We start from the raw sequence: 16,783 nt of genomic DNA, 5'->3' as shown, positions 1-16,783 counted from the left end.
TGGCCGCCGCCGGCAGCCAGGCTCCCCCGGCCCGCGGGGGCGCCGCCGCCCGCGCCCCGCTGCCGTTGGCGGCGGGCGCGCCTGGGGGGGCCCGGAGCGGGGTGAGTGCGCGGGGCGGGCGGAGGTGCCCTTCGGCGCGTAACGGCTCGGGGGGCGGCGGGGGGGGACCGGCGGGGCTGCCCGGGCCCCCGCTCGTCCTCAGGTGAGCGAGCGGGGGCGGGCGGCGGGGGCGCGGGCGAGGCCTGCTGCCTTCGGCGGGGGGCGGCGGAGCGAGGTGCAGCCGCTCCTCCGGCTGCGGGCCCCCGCAGCCCCGTGGCAGCGCGGCGGGGCGACCTTCACGGCCGGCTTGCGCGGGGGCGGGCGGAGCGCCGAGGCTTTGGTGCCTGTGCTCTTTTGTCCCTTCCGCCCCCTTAAAGGAGCGAGGCAGCTCGGTATAGTCGTTTGCCGAAGGTCAAGAGTGGCTTGCAAAATTTGGCCTGTGAATTATTTACAGGTAAACTGCTGCTGCTGTCAGTTGGAGGACCCCCGCTTATAGAGGGAGCTTTCACAGCCGTTGGGGAGGGACACGCAAATATTACCTTGTTTTTTTACAATGTTAGGAATTACGCATAGCTTTTGGTGGTACGCTTCTATTTATAATCACTAAAATATTCCATTGTGGTTTTTCACAAGTTTGAAATCTTAGTGTCTGCTTTGGTTTGCATTTGACAATCTTGAACTTCATGTTTGTATGAGCTTATTTGCAGGTAAAATTAGGGAATAGTAGGAAATGTCCAAAGAATGGAACATGTGTTAACGGGTGGGAGTCCAGGCTGCTTTTTGTCCCTCGCTCAGACTTTGGGAGAGGTCTGCCGTGTGGACACTTTTCTCTGTCTTGCCATCTGTAACCTTATTTGAACCTTTCAGTCCACCGAGATTAAATCGTGGGTGTAGTGGTTTTTGCAATCGGGGAAATCAACAGCAAAAACCCAAACTAAACCAAAACAAACAACAGTTATGATGACCAGTTTGCCATATGTGCCTGCTCTACTGCTGTGCATTGTACGGTTCTGTGTACTGTAAGTAACGCCCCGGCTTCTGACTGTACTAGAACTGAACCGCGTTTAAATGCGGTTGTTCCTAGTAGGGCTCTTCTGGAGTTTCCATAAGAAGCCTGGAGGAAGGAGCGTGGTCGCCCGGCCCAGGAGCCATCTTCACAAAGCTGTGCCTTCTCTGAGGCACTGTAACCTGTTTTAATTGAGCCAGAGCAACCTCTGATGACAACAGATAAGAAAATCATTTTAGAAGCACATAAGAAAATGGTATCAAGCCATGATTGTAGCTGTTACTACTCTTTGTTTTTCAATGAGCATCATTATAAGGGAGGAAAAACAAAAGGGTAAAAATCCTAAGGGAAGGCAAGAGTTTTCAGCTTTTAATGTGAGTTAAGCGAAGACCAGACGGCTGTATGTGTGGATAGAATTTAAATTTCTGTTGAAGTAAAACAAAAGTTTCTGTTAGTTGCATGAATGAACTCCCACTTGCCAGTGAATTTAACTGCATGGTGGATGACAGTAGTGGAAATAAGTAGAGTCTCTCTTGAGTGCAAAAAAAAACCCCTAACCAAACAAAAATGTTGTAGTTTTTAGCTGAGCTTGGTGCCTATTCTAGAGCACTGGGTAGCACGCCGGTATGCTGAGGAAGCATTAATGTGATTAGGCACATTTATGTGTGTGGTGTTCATGTTTGATATGTGTATGCGTAAAATATCAGTAAAATCGGAAGTTGTTGCTGCAACCTCTGAGCATCTGACTCGTTTAATCCAGGGTCCTGACTAATGAAGCAGTACCAGCATGTGATCTGCAAGCTTTGCCATGTGTATTAATGGATGTTAACTTGGCACTCTGTCAGTTTGTGGAATGGGTGAGAGTTGGTGGGAGTAGGTGAACTTGCATGTACCAGAGAGCAAGATCAGATGGAAAAGATTTGCCTGGAACTGTTTGGAGCTCGTGTTGTTTCTCTCTGCCGCGGCTCGTACCTGAGCTCCTTGCTGCTTCACGCGTTCTGTCTCCTGTAACAGATTACCAGCTGCTTTTGTAGAAGGAATTTGATCCTAACCTTTGCGCGTCCTCTGAGGATTTTCTTTTGTGTTTGGAAATATTCTAGCCAATCTACTTTGGGATAGAAGAATGGGATTAGTATTGTAGAAGTGAGTGCGGTTAAATATTTTTGTTTTAAATGTGCAGTTGATCAATATTTATTGTTTCTTACTGTTGTCACTGTATAAATATGAAATTAGTACTAGGAAAAATGCTGAAACTTCCCACTGTATCTGCTGTGATAGCCAGTAAGCTGAATGCAAGATATTTTGTTTTCTAACAGCTCAGTAGAAAGAATTCTCAGAATGAGTGCTATTGAGGCAACATTCTGCAATATCAAAAGGCAAGAAGTTAAAACCAAGCCTTTCACCCTTTCTAAAAGCTGTACACATTTTTTTTCTCAACAATTTCCTATGTTACTTAAAAATTCCCTTGGGAGAAGGGAGATAATAAGGGGGAAGGTAGTGTATGAGTTATGTTTGTTTGAAATCTATTTCTTTTCAAAGTCTTTAAAATAATTTTCCTTGATTTCCAGAATTGGAGTGGTTTAGTACTCCTGCTACTAGGATCAGAAGTAGTATTTCTAGGACATCATTTGCTTTGTGTTGTCTGGGTGTTGTACGTTATGAGTGGTGCTCAAGTCAAGGTTGGTGGAGTCGTTCTTGTTAGTTTGCAAAAAAATAGTGTGTTCTTTGCTTCAAATTTTGAAACAGATACCTTTCCCCCTGCCCCGATAATGACTGTTCTCTTTGCAAAAGTGTGTGCCTCCTCTAATAAGTCTCAATATTAGGCCGGGTACTTCATTGGTGTAACTTTTTTGAATAACTCCATTTTAACTCTCACAAAACTGTCTCTTGATTTCATGCGCTGCTTATTTCACAGTACTCCCATATCAATGCAAGAACAGACAGACCAGTATGATATGAGAAGTCCCGATAACTAGAATATGGAATTAGGAGCTGTGTTTTAGCCTGTTGGTCAGAGAACTGTTGTTGACAGGTAGGCTGTTATAACTGGTTCTGTTTTCATTTGAACTATCCATGTCTCCAGATGTACACTGCACTTCTGCCTCTGTAGGAGGCTTTGTGATGCCACCAAGATCAAGATTAAAGAATAAATACACTTAAATTGCATGTAAAATGACCAAAAGCATACTGGCATCTTCCTGTGTGATGGTCATATCGTTCCTTGTTTCTGCTGTGAATGAGATTGTCACTCATGTGTTGCATAAGGGCTATTAAAAGGAATAGATTCCAGTAGCGACGTCACACCAAGTGGCTTTCAGAGTTATCATAAAAATCTAGTGAATAGGAGAAATGCTTTCTACTCACTAAATGACAGCTATTGCATCTCAGTTGTAGTTAGCTCACTTAATGTACGAAGCTTTGTAATGCTGGAGCTGTAGAACTGGTTTGTGATCTACAATGCCTGTGCTGTGAAGGTATGTTTCTGAGTCATGTTTGTATCATTAAAACTCCATGAGCAATGCCGTTGCCTCCTTGGAATGCTGCACTTGTATGGAGGGCTCAGTTTTGTGGATTCAGTTGTGGGATCAGTGCTACTGTGAGAGAGAAAAATCTTGAGAATTGACTTCATGTTAACGTAGGCTTTCCAAGATACCAGTCGGAGTCTGATTCTAAGCCTTCCTGCTTTGTGATTTGACTGAGATAGCTGTGTGAGTTTACAAGCACTCTTCTTTTACTTTGTAGTGAATAACGTGATGTCTCCTAGATAAATTTCAGGAGTTCAGTGCTAATATTCTTTGTCTAAAACTGTCCTTTATTTGAACTTTGAGTCATCACTATTTCTCTTTTTATAGGAACCTATTGATTACAGTGCAAAAAGTCATGCTACATAGTCATCCTGCTTATGGTTGTCCAGCTAAGAGGCTTATTGATAGCACAAACAGATTAGCTCAGAGATAATTCTTAGATTCAATTATGTTGGCAGATTTGCTCTAGTTAAATCGGTTAGTGACTGTACTGGAGTCGATTCTTTGCCTTATCTTACAGCTTCTCCAGACAGGATTGTCTAACCTTGCAGTCCATTAGATGTTGTAAATCCAAATGATGATGCTAGTCTTTAACTGTCCTATTTCCTTGTGTGCATGTTTTGTTTTGGTTTTTTTTTAAGTATTCCGATGGATTAATATATATTAGAGCCCTGTTATTTTTGCTTGCATTTATAGCAGAAGTTCAGGACGCTGTAGCAGTCAGAGAAATAGAAAGAAGGAAGGAAATGCGAGAAGAGCTTCGTTTAAAAGCTCTTGCAAGGTTTCATTATTGGCTTGTTTTGACATGAGACCATGTTGCTGCCCAGCGGAGCAAATTTTCTCCTGGCTGTGGATTCTCTCTTCTGTTCCCTTCTGTATTATGGTGCTGGGAATTAACTCCGTTGGCTTAGTGAAGAACTGTTTTTAAGGTTAATTTTCAATCAGATTGTCTGTCCTTTGGGCAGTGGAGCAGCTGTTAGCAGTGAGGCAGAGGAAGCAATAGGAGTAAGTGGCTGAGGCTTTGGTGTCAGGAGGGAAAGTCTTCAGTGGGCATAAGCTGATTTTGAAACTGCTGCACTCTAAGCTCTGGTATAACCAACACCAGTTGTGTCTTGTAGATGAGAAGCTAATAGTGAGGCTGACAATAACCTGCTACCTATTTGTGTGCTTATGGAATATTCTTGACTCCCAGCACCTGTGTGAATAGAAGAGAGACATACTGAGTAGTTGATGTTCTTAGGCTATACACAGACATTATCGTTTATGATACAGAATGAGAAGATACTTAAGAATAAATTTGAATATTTTCATTACGCTAAATTTCAGTTCAGTCTGCATTTGAGTGCTCTTTCCTGAGCAAGATGCCCACAAATTATAGTCTCTATTGTGAATAATGCAATCCTCAAAACTTAATGTGTAAAACAGTATGGTTTTAGATTTATAAAGTAATATGAACTAACCTTAGGGAAAAAAAAAGAAGACTGTTTTCCTTCTGCCTTCTTCGCTTTTCTTAGCAGACTTCTTTGGAAAGGCTTTCCCTTTTCAAAACTCATACAAAATCAGCAGAGCTTTTTTTCCTTGGGTTTTGTAACATGAGCAGGTGAATGTTTTTCTTCATAGATCATAAGACCAGAAAGAATAACAGGATGATCTAGTTTGATTATCAAAACTGTGAGCTTATGGCTCCATCCTGAAGTGTTTTGATCCGATTTAAGACTTCTCTATGTGTTTGTAATCACTAGGGAAAAATCATCCAGGTATTTTTCATTAGATGTTGCTTTCCTAGTGAAATAGCCATGTGAAAATTGCTCATGCTTCCCTTTCTTTTTCCCCTCTTCCCTTTCTTTTTCCCTTCAGGTATTTCTACACATTGACGAGGTCTCCCTGAGCCTTCTCTTCTCCAGTCCCAGCTCTCTCAGCCTTTCCTCATAGGAGGGATGCTCTGGTCCCTTCATCTTCATGGCCCTTTGCTGGAATCTCTCCAGTATGTCCGTGTCTTTCTTACACTGGGGAGCCCAGAACTGGACACAGTACCCCAGGGGTGGCCTCACCAGTGCTGAGTAGAGGGGAAGGATCACCTCTCTCATCTAGTTTCCCACCTGTCTTACAGCTGTTAAAGGAAAAACATAAGAACCACCCCCTCTCCCCGCTCCCCTATGTAATAATTCCAGTGCTTCCAACAGAACATGGAAAAACTGCTTATCATTAGATTTCAATGAAGTTTAAAATAATGCTGAGTTGACTTGTCCCATCTTTTAATAGAAACCAAAGGTTAGGAAAATGTTCATACAGTGGAAACATTTATAGCCTAGAGGGGAAGAATGAAAACTGTGGATACATTGAAATAGTTATGTGCACCTCTTTGAGGAGATTAGTTGATTACTGTAAATTGGAACCAATCAGTGCATTTCTGTATTGTATGTTCACATAAATTCTCTTTTTTTAAAGGCAGGTGCTGATAATGTCATATTGGACTTTAGTTTCATGCAAATGAGGACTCTGCATGAATTATCATCTGACAGCAGCCATAATTTGGTGTTCTAGAGAATACTGAAGTGCAGTTTTGTTTGAAGAGAGAGGTATTTTTTAAAAATTACATTGATGTCTGCTGCTTGTGGGAAATTGAGACTTTTACACTTACTGTCCTCTTTAATGTTTGCATAAGTGGAGCTTGTATTACTAACAATGTTACCTGTTCCAGAAAGCCTAGTTTGACCATCAGATACTGTACATTTGCATGCTTTGCAAGGGGGCACCGTCCACTCCTCTGCAGTAAGCAGAAACCTTGCAGTTCAAATCCATGCAAACCTATTGCACCAGTGGTACTTGCAAGATGAGAAGAACTGGAAGACATTGGAGCAATGTCGAAGTCCTTAGACTGTCGGTTAAACCCGTCTTGAACGGAATTTCTTTCTCTGCAGCTGTGACTGATCATACTAGCTATATTTCTGAGGAGGTACGCACTGTTGATGTGAAGTAAGGAGGAGGAAATCAATCTTTCTGGTATTATGGTTTTTATTTAGATCTTCTCCTGTAGTCACAAATTGCAGTGCCTTCAGAAAGGAATGGTAGACTTCTGTTTTGTTGTGGTAATACTACAGTAATGATCACTTCCAGAAATTTATGGTGTAGATCAGTGTTTACCAAAAACATTACCTTCTTGGAGGCTTTGGTCCTGTAATGAATTCTGCAAACCGGCATGTGTGAAGGTCATAGCAAGATCAGTCCTTTATGGCTGTATTTCCTGAGGGTTATGTAGTTTTGTCAGGTGGTAGGTAAGCATGTTATGGTTTGACCCAGGGACTTGTGGCTGACCCAAGAGCCATAAATTTCCAATATAGAGCAATCTGAACTGAAAGTGCTTCTTCTGATTGTCTAAAATGTTTATAACCTTTGATTACTCTTGTATTTGTTCCCGAGAATTTTACTCCATAATGGCTTTCTCAAAAATCTTATTTTGCAGGTCATCCAAAGCCATTAGAATGAAAAGACTGAGAAAGGTTAGATACTACAGTTATCTGGCAGAATACAATCTTGTCCCAAAGTCCAAAGTGGTCTCTACTGTCATGCTATTGGATGTATGTTATGCTATCATTTTTCCGTAGAGAACATTGAGTTCTCCATGACAGTCACTTGTACCGCTTTTATCTACTAAATGAGATTTCATTCAGGAACTGTTGTACCTCAGGCAAATGCAACTTTCTTAAATACTTTGCCATTTTACATTGCAAAAGCTACAAAACACTCAACATAAACTTCTAATGAACTGAATTTGTTTAAGTGCTCATGAGTCACAAAAATCAGTCTTTGCAAAGGATGAAGGGGTTCAGCAAGATCAAAACATTTGACTGAGGTAATTCAGGAATTGATGCCAGTTCTAGAATTAAATACGGTTCTTGTGAATCTGTTATAAGCCTATCAGTCTCTTAGGATCAGTGGATTGGTACGCATCCTGTAAATGGTCCTTATTGTTCATCCTATTTAATGTTTTGCTGTCAAGCCTTGGGTTAATGCTTGGGTAGGTTCTGTAAATTCTGGCTCTGGGCACCCACCTAGTGGTTTCCTTCAGTCCTGTCGTGCCATGGGTAAGCACACACAGCAGTTAATGGAAATATTGATGATTTGAGTCCCACCGGGGATTGCTGTTCTCATGGCAATGAATATTTGAATATCCTCAAAGCTGCAGATAAAAGTTGGGAAGAGACTGCCTAAAACTGGGTGACAAGTAAAGCCAACAGCGTGTCTTGGTTTAGTGGTTTGACTCTTAAAAATGCGGTTTCCTGGCAAGTCACTGAAGCTGCAGAAGAGGACAGTCTTCCTTCCCCATCCTTACCCCTCCCTCATGCACTGCTTCTTGTATGGGCATGCTGTGGCCCAGCTCAGAGAGCTGATCTAGCTGAAAACTACTTTATACCACCCTCTGCGTGTTCTCTGCTATCTCCCCCATCCCCTTGGCTTAGCTTTTCAACCACATTGCATTCCTGATCACGTTAATGTGGAGCGGTACAAGCACCAATGTCCGTATGAGGAAAACGGAGTGATGGGAATATATGGCGTCAGGGTAGGTGTGCAGTAGGGTGAGGGTGTGCTTTCACGATAGCCTACACTGATATTAGCTGGAGATGACTGGGAAAACACGGGTCTGAAGGCTGTGCTTTTGCAGCCAGATTAGCCTGGTCTCAGAGTTTACCATCTCTGGCAGGAATAGTCCTACCTTGTCACCAGCTGTGTGTTGTACTGCTTTGTCTGCAGATCTTTCATGCTGACTGTTACCCAATGGGGAAATAAGCTAGGGAGGCAAATTGGAAAAACATGTATTGAAAAATTCTTTTTATTTCTTTGGTTTTAGTTTTTTGCCAGTTTGTGTTTCTCGGGGAGTTAGATGAACACTAGAGATGGCACAAAGACAGGGCAGGAGTGTGCAGGTGAGGTCAATGAGTGTTTGATTTGCTTTAGGTGTGTAACACCACACCTTGTATTTAACGTGTGCATTGTTATGTGGCTCTCTTTTTTAAAGAGAGTTAATGTTATCAAAATTGTATCATTTGCTAGTTGTGTGGGTTTGTTTGTTTTTTAATAAAAGAAAGTGGCAAACATCATTGTAATAATCTTGGTTAGCAGAATTGCATGGGGAAGATGGAATACCTTGGCCTTTCTCTGTTATCTGTGATGGTAAATTAGCACTAATTACCTCATCAAGAAGGCTGACAGGAAATTCCTAAATGCACCTAGCAGCAAGCCTATTGTTTTGATCCTATGACCAGCGGGTATAACTTGAAGATAAAGACATGATATAATGTTGTAGCGGGAAGAAATGAGTAAGAGGAAATAGGAGGGGCTGCATAGTCAGGAAAATAATCAGCTTATAACACGACTTGTTATAGCAGATGTAATACTGTGTTCTCCTGCTTGTTCCTCAGACCTTACTCTGGAAAAGATAAGCAAACAGTCATTATAATGTGGGCAATAAAAGATTTATTTATTTATTTATTTATTTAAAATTTAGTGAACTCTTAGACTGAACAGCTATAGAGTACTTACTTCGAACTCCAGAAATTGGGAAGGCATGAAATTCCAGGGCTTCAGCCTGTTCTGGCTCTGATTTGAATCCTACAACAGGTTCTTAATTTCTCTTTTGAATGGGAATTGATGGTTCTAATTGCCCTGATTTCTAACTGGAAACTGTTGTTTGTTTTGTGATAGAAAACTTACAGTATGGCTGTGTGGCAACTTGGAATTGAGTGTACATGAAGCTAAAGAACAGACTATTGGGGGGACTGTTTTGGATGCTGCATTGTTCAAGGGTATTGTCACTTACCACTGGAGAACTGAAAGGATTTTGAACTCTTAGGATCTCAGAATGTTAAGGCATTGGATGTTCTTAAAGGGCATTGAAGACATTTGCAAGCATCTTTTATGAATTCTGACATCTTGGCTAATCTCTACTTTTTCTCCCTGCTTTTGCTTTTTTTCTTTTTTCTTTTCTTTTCTTTTTTTTTAACCATACGGTTTCTCTGGCTTTGTTTTGTATGTCAAGTATTACAGATTTTCCTTTATCTCCTCAATTAAGAGCTCAAAGAGAGAAACTGGCAATCTCCTTTTCTTTGCAGGGAGTCAGTTAATGGTTTATAAAGTTCTTGGTAGTGACTAGTTACACAGAGGCATTTGAAAGAGAGAAATTAACAAGCAAGGTTAAATGGAATTGATAAAATGCAAGTGAAGGTCTTATTTAAGATTTAGCTCTTAAAAAAAAAAAAAAAAAACCAACCAAGATTGAAATAATTATTTTCTAAATTTCTTTTCTAAATATCTTTTCACAAAAGATACTGAGAAGTTGTTGTCTAGGAAAACTTATGCAGCATGCCAGATTTTATCATAAACCCCAGAGATGGCTGTGGTGGCCAAAAGAAGTTATGCTACCTAACTGTATTCCATGTCTAACAAAAACTTCATAAAGTGCCTGTTAAAACTGATCTGAAAAAAGGCATTTCTGAATAAGTGGACTCACTAACCTCTTGGAGAACAGGTTTTAATAGGAGTTGGAAACTGATATTTACAGATGTAAATGCCTGTCAGTTGTGAGAAGCAGAATATGGCCTTGTAACTCAGGAATGGTTTCTTGAGTAAAATCCAAATTGTGAGGTTGTGGATTACTGATTTTAAAGGGTTTGGTTGGTTGGGGGTGTTTTTTGTTTTTTTGTTTTTTTGTCTTGAGGGTTATCTTTGTTCTTTTGGGAAATAATTGCAGGAGCCAACAAAATTAGTCTAGCTTCAACATAGTTGACTATTTACACTCTGGAACAGCAAAACCAGACCTGAATCACAATGGTTAAACAGGTTGTTACTTACTGCTTTTTGTGTGAAGATCACCCTTAGTGTGCCTGAAGTAAAAAAGGTGGAGAAAGAGAAAGGAATATAGTGATAGGGTGGGTGTGTTTTGGGGGAGGGGGAGTAGAATTTAGAAGCATCCATTACAAGACAGGATGTTTCATCCAAAATGGCTAGTATTTTTTCTTGGGAGCCTTATTGACCTATGGGCTTCTCTGCTTTTTAATTTAAAAAAAAAAAAAAAAAAAAAAAAGGTGCCCAAATTACTATTGTTGGAAACAGTAGTGCACCTGACTGAATATAGTTAGTATATACAGTACCTCATCTGTGGAGGTAGAAGCGTCTGGAATCCTTGACACCTCAAATATGTCTCTGAATTACAGTCTCTTGGATCTTGTGCACCGCAATATATGGACCATGTCAAAATGTCAGCAGCTGCTTCCACGTTTGCAGTGCTGACAACATGACCTTCAGGTTAAGAGATCTCTGCTGACGTGAGCTCTGCCCAGGGTATGTTTGTTTTACTCGGTATGGAGCTTTTGTATTTACGTACTTCTAAATGACCACAAAGCAAATGAAAGCATGAAACAACTCTGTCTTCTGCACTTGCAAATGGCTCTTGTAATACTTAAACGCTGATGCTTCCACTTTTTCATTGTGCTCTGCGGTATAATGCTTTGTGGTAAGGTACATGTGCAGCTTAAATGAGACTAAGGCATGAAAAGGAGCAAATGTATTGGCAACACTGGCACTATCTTTGGACCAGTTCCCCTTTGCACCTAGAAGGGTGGGTTTGCAAATGGGGGAGTTTGCTTGGGAGATAGTGTAAAGAGGAGGGCAAAGTTAGTCTGTTAACTTGTCTCAGCTCAGTGCTGGTAAATGCAACTGAGCATAGTGAGGCTGTCTTGGGTATTTTGTCTGAGTTTTGCCTCTTCTCTACAGAGCATGCCCATCTCAAAAATCAGTACGAAGTTGCAATAATATGAGCGTGCTGTCCACTTCTGTTAACCATTACTTTGATATTAATTCAAGACAGAGGGGTATCAACTGGCAAAGATTCAGACATAGTGAAATAGCTGATTATTCCATGGTGTGTGCTTCTAGGGTTTGTTACTCTGAGCTAAGTTTAGCCAAGTGACTTTCACTGGAGCCTATCAATCACCTTTTTATAAAAGTGCTCAGCTGGTGTGAATCAAACTGTAACTCTGAATATTAAGGCTCTGTAAGGTAGATGACTGTCTTGTTAATCAAGCCTAATTGTGGTTTGGAAGGCCTCTAGGCTACCCTATGGCTACATATGTCTGTGATTTGATGTTATTTATGAGCTTTGTGATTAGTTTATAATGTTAAAACAGCTCCCCCGTCCACCCCCAATCTTCTGCAGACTCGGTTGCAGCAGTACTGTTGGAGACATATTTCCAGAAGGATGGGAATTGAGCCAAGCAGGCATTATTACAGGTTGTGGTAACGGTGTCTACCAGTGACTGTACTTTCCAGTTATAGAATGTTTGCTTTGTGCCTGTCTTTGTCATCTAACATACTTTTGTAGTACTACATTTGTCTTACATCCCAGCCTGTAGTTTCCTGAATAACAAAATACAAGTTCTGTCAGGACAGCTGCTTAATAAGGTACACGTTGAAATACTCAGGAAGGGAAAACTGTTTTCTGGATGAGTTACAAATCACTGGGAGGAAGGACATAGCATGCAGATGGACTAGAAAGCACGCAGGTTAAGATTGCTGGCCTTTTCCTGATCAATACCTTGATTTTTTTAAGTAGAGTAATGCTGGGAACTTGAGGGTCTGCCTCCGTATGTTTGAAGTGTGGAAGTACTAACCCACTTAGAAGGACTCCTTGTCTCTACCCACTTTCTGTCATGTGGGACTTGGAGGTACAGCGTGTGGCACCAGAGAGAAGGGGAAAAGGAGTTCGGGCCCGTAGCAAGTGAGGGAACAGAATCTGGAGACAACCGTAGCCATGTGCCCGCTCTGAGCCAGCGGTTGTGAGCTGGCTTACGCAGGAGAACTTCGTTAGTTCTGCAAATTGTTCGTGCCTCAGAGATATTATGCTTGTTTTGTGAACAGCGGTCTTTACTGCCAAGTTGAAGGGCATCATGTGTCTTATTTGTAGTTACTATATCTGTTACACAAGCAACAGCACGGCAACAGAAGACTTCTTTAATGTGTCTGATGTCAAATTTATTTTTAAAAAGTAGTGTAATTCATTATTGGTGCCAGCCCAGATCTTTGCCACAGGCACCACTTGTGACACAGCTGTTGCTGCCATTGCATAGTTCGCTCCCCAGTTGCAGTTTAAGGTGGGAATGAAGCGGGTTTGCTTTATTTGCACTGTCAGAAATCTGCAGCGTGACACATACAGCCTTCTGTAGGCAGTTGTGTTGTACAATTTTTGGTATTAAGAATTCATGATTAAACTGATGTTGTTTGAGGCTGCATCTTTTCTTTCTGCAGATGCTCTTCTGCTGCAGGTTCTTGTTTCTCCTTTGACGTCCTTCTTGCTGATGTTTAGATTTTGGTTGGAAAGGTGGGACAGTTTGCCTAGTTTCTTAAAATATACTTTTTTCATGGTGAAGTCAGAAATAAGAGCATGTGTGTAGTGTTATAGCTGAATTGTGAGACTCGAGGAAAAAATGCTACCTAAAATGCATCGGGATCTTACAGCTTTGAGAGAAGTTATGGATCAGATAGAGGGCTAACAGAGGAGTGAGGCATATAACTGATATGTGACTGTAAGTATGTTTGTCACAGCCAAATTGATTACTGTAACTGGGCTGATCTCATTATTAGCCTTTCTCAGACTTCAGTGCTTTTATATAAAACTAAAAGTAACTTGCTCTGTATTTTCTTTTCTTTTTTCCTTTGTTATTTAGCGATGTGGGGCAAATTAAGAAAGATTATCTGCTAAATGGCTCTTATTTTAAAGTGGGCCAACATTGTTGGACAGTGTGGGAATTTACAAAGTGTTGCCTTTATCTGCTTTTGGGTTTTTGTCCCCTCTCTCCCTCATGGGAAATGAGAATGAAAACATTCTTTGATGAGGATGTTAGTGTCACATATTGGTGTTTTATAGTAGACTGATTAAATGGGTTGTTCTTGGAATTTGGAGCTCAGTATTCAGTCTGTTGTTACTGTGGATACAGTAATTTGCTAAAGTGGCCACCCCTCGTGCTTTGCCAGTGACTAAACTTGTCTGTGGAAGGCCTGCCTCTGTTGTCTGTGCTAGCGACGGTCAGTTATTGGGTCAGGTCTAGCCTTTCATGGGTGTACCTGCACACATTATATTAAATAATAAACTGAACTCATGCCTGTTGACTGCTGGAAGCTACCTATGTTTTTGCGCAGATGAAAGAGTAAAGAGGAGAGAGGGTGGACTGAAGTGTAATGAAAGTCTTGGGCAGCTCACCCCCACCCAAACACTGCTTTCTTTGTTCCCACCTTCACAGAGTCCATCATACTGTTCTGCTAGCCACATCCTTTGGGCATGGGAAATCGCAGATGTTTCTCTAAAACATCTGTGTGATAAATACCTATTAATGCCCAATGCTGACTCTGTGTGAGCTAAAACATAGTTCCATTTCCTGAGTTCCTTGCCCTTCTGCTTTCTTTTTTGTCCTCTTTGAAATAAAGATTTTCTCCTCTATAAACCAGGTTTTGAACATCTTTAAAAGAAAGTGACCAGAAACATATATTTGTAAGTAAACTACATGGACAAGAAAGGAAGATAGTCCATGAGTTTAGCAGGGGGGGAAAGAAACCCCAACACCTCTGTAATACAGTTAAGTGCGGTTAAACCATTTTATGTTTCTAACCCTGGACCACTGAGACTTGCAGTTGTTTTCTTGAGTAGCTTCATTTTGTGGAATAGGGAGTGCTCTGCTAAACTGGAATTTAATGAAGGGAGCACAGGGAAATCCTACAGAAGCAGTGACTGTTGAACTGCTTGAAATGTAGGCATTCCAACTTGCTTTCTGCATTGTTTCTTTTGTGAAATGCAAATCGGGTTGAGAATGAATGAATGTGTCCAACGTTTGAGTGTTTCTGCGCTTTGCCTGGGTTGGGGACCAGAGTCAGGAGTGGTCACATGAGCCTGTGCTGAGGTCATTAGGCTGGGGACACCAGCTGTGCTATTATTAGGGGTTTTAAAGTCTGTGGCAGATGTTCTTAGGCTCTCTTCCAGCCCCCACATATGGTGCAGTGAAGTACATGGAAAAAGAAACATCTGACAAATTGTTTTTCCATGCAACAAACAGATTTTTTGATTTTCATTTTTTCCCCATGCAACTGGGCAAGATATTTTGTGTTAACTTTCATATATCAAAAAACAGTTTGAAGTATTTGAAACAGAAGAGTGAAAAAAAGTGATCATATGAGAACAAATACAAATGCTTTGTTTGGAAAGTAAGACTTGGGGGGCTAGCCAGGACTCAAAGTCTCTAGGTGCACGTATTCTGCCATTCATGTATTTGTTTTCTATTTTCTTTGACACTGCTATTTAGACAGGGCCCATGTTGTATTACTTTTTGTGTATGTATATAATGTAAAGCTGTTCCTGCAAATATTTTGAATGGATGTGATGAGACATAAGTTGAGATGTAATACACACAGAGCAAAGAGGTATTAATAATGTGGTGATTAAAATCTGTGAACAGAACTACTGCTTGTTATATTATGGTGATACAGCATATAGCACAGAGAAAAGCATGGTTTTTTCTTTCTTTTTGTCATAGTAGGAAAAGGGTATGTATGTCTTGTTTTGAATGCATAATTTGTGTCCCCTCTGGAAGTCAGTTAACCGCTTGAAATATGCTCGAAATATAAATCACAAGCTGCTTAGAATTCTATGGACTTCTGATACGCTCTGTGTTGTACAAAATGCAAAAGGGAGGCATCTCCAGGAAGATGCAAGACTGACTAAATGGCAAACCAAAGGTACATGAGGAGCTGAAGAACGTGAACTATTTATAATAGGTAACAAGTATGTCTTTGTATTTCTTGTGTTGTGGGTTTTTTAACCATGTAAGCATGTTGTTGCTAAGCAGAACAACGAATGTTTAAACAATTCCCTGCACATCATCTTTTCCTTTCTGTCATTACAGTGTGTGGTGGTTTTTCGAGCTAAACCAGCTGAGATGCTGCATGGGTTGCCCTGTGTTAAGCACAAAGGGAAGAAAATGCAACACTTGATAAGTTTTTATTTTTATATGTCCATCTCTTAGCTTCCTAAGTCTAATCAGACAGCTCTTTCATACAGAGCTTTTTAGTATGATTAAAGAGAACAGTACCCAAAATAAATAATCTAACATGCAGTTCCTGTTGGGGCTCTCATGCTTTTTCCCATGCATTTTCTCTGTCCGTGTTCCTTTCTGGATGTTACAGGTACAGACCATACAATTGATAAGAAAATCTGAATACTCATTCTCTATCATTATTTTATCTGACACCAAAAAAACAATGTTGATGACCTAAAGGTTTTTTTTTTTTCTTTTTGAGTCTGTGAACTGAGATTTTAGTCAAGTGCTAGGACCCACTTGTAGGTGCATATTTCTGGCAAAGATGCATCTCTAGATCTAGTCTGAATGTGATTCCCTCTTTTGATCTCTCCATCCTCAAACTGTTAACCTTTTTACTTTCTAGTAATCGTGGTGTTTTAAACTCTTGGAGACCCAGATAGTTCTTCAGGCTGTTCCCACAGTACAGTGTAAAAGAGTTAAATGTCTCTACTTATTGCAGTGCGGAGAGCCATGGGATATGACCCCAGAAGTCTTTGGTGGCTCATGTGGATGAGTGCTGTTTTACAGCTTATACCCAGTCATTTGAGAGTACCGCTGTATGATTGTACCCAAAGTAAGCTGGTCTGTGCACTGAAACCCAGGTGTCGATTACTCGGATTGATAGCAGTGAGGAATCAATTGCTATTTGAGTAAGATTGTGACAGTCCACACAGTCCCATAGCTCCTATGAAAAGAACAGTGCCTCCTGTGTTGCTGAGATTACAGTGCAGGACCCAGAGAAAACTTAAGAGGATTAGTCAGGGCATGTTGCATTAAGCCTGACTGCTTAATCAGAAGGATTTTTTCCTGAAGATTATTTTGTTGGCAAAACTGAGAAAATCAGGCTCTTGATGAGCTCAAGGGTCTTGCTCTGAAGGCTTGGAGCAAGCAAAGTCCTAATGTGCTGACATGACTGGTTAGAACATGTTTTTCCCAGGTAAGCAATGAACTGTCGTGTCTGCATGATGGGAGGAGACAGTGGTAAATGTGCTTGTGATATTAGACTTTCCTTGATAGGTGGCAGTCCTTGTTTGACCAGTAATTTTGTATAGCTTCTTACAGTATCAACAACTTTCTGACTGGAAAATAATTGC

At 41.0% G+C, this 16,783-nt stretch overlaps 1 protein-coding gene across 1 annotated transcript in view; it reads left to right on the top strand.

Moving 5' to 3' along the window:
- The window catches only part of TRAK1 (trafficking kinesin protein 1), a 136,334-nt gene continuing 119,551 nt past the window's right edge, over nucleotides 1-16,783 (top strand). The window contains exon 1 of the mRNA XM_082326017.1: nucleotides 1-101. The gene's annotated coding sequence lies outside the window, so the exon portion shown is untranslated. The remainder of the gene's footprint in view (nucleotides 102-16,783) is intronic.

The sequence above is a fragment of the Platalea leucorodia genome (assembly GCF_965183815.1).
Source record: "Platalea leucorodia genome assembly, chromosome: 1".
Lineage (NCBI taxonomy): Eukaryota > Metazoa > Chordata > Aves > Pelecaniformes > Threskiornithidae > Platalea > Platalea leucorodia.
The sequence above is the reverse complement of the archived record's forward strand: the minus strand, read 5'-3'. Positions and strand labels throughout refer to the sequence as shown.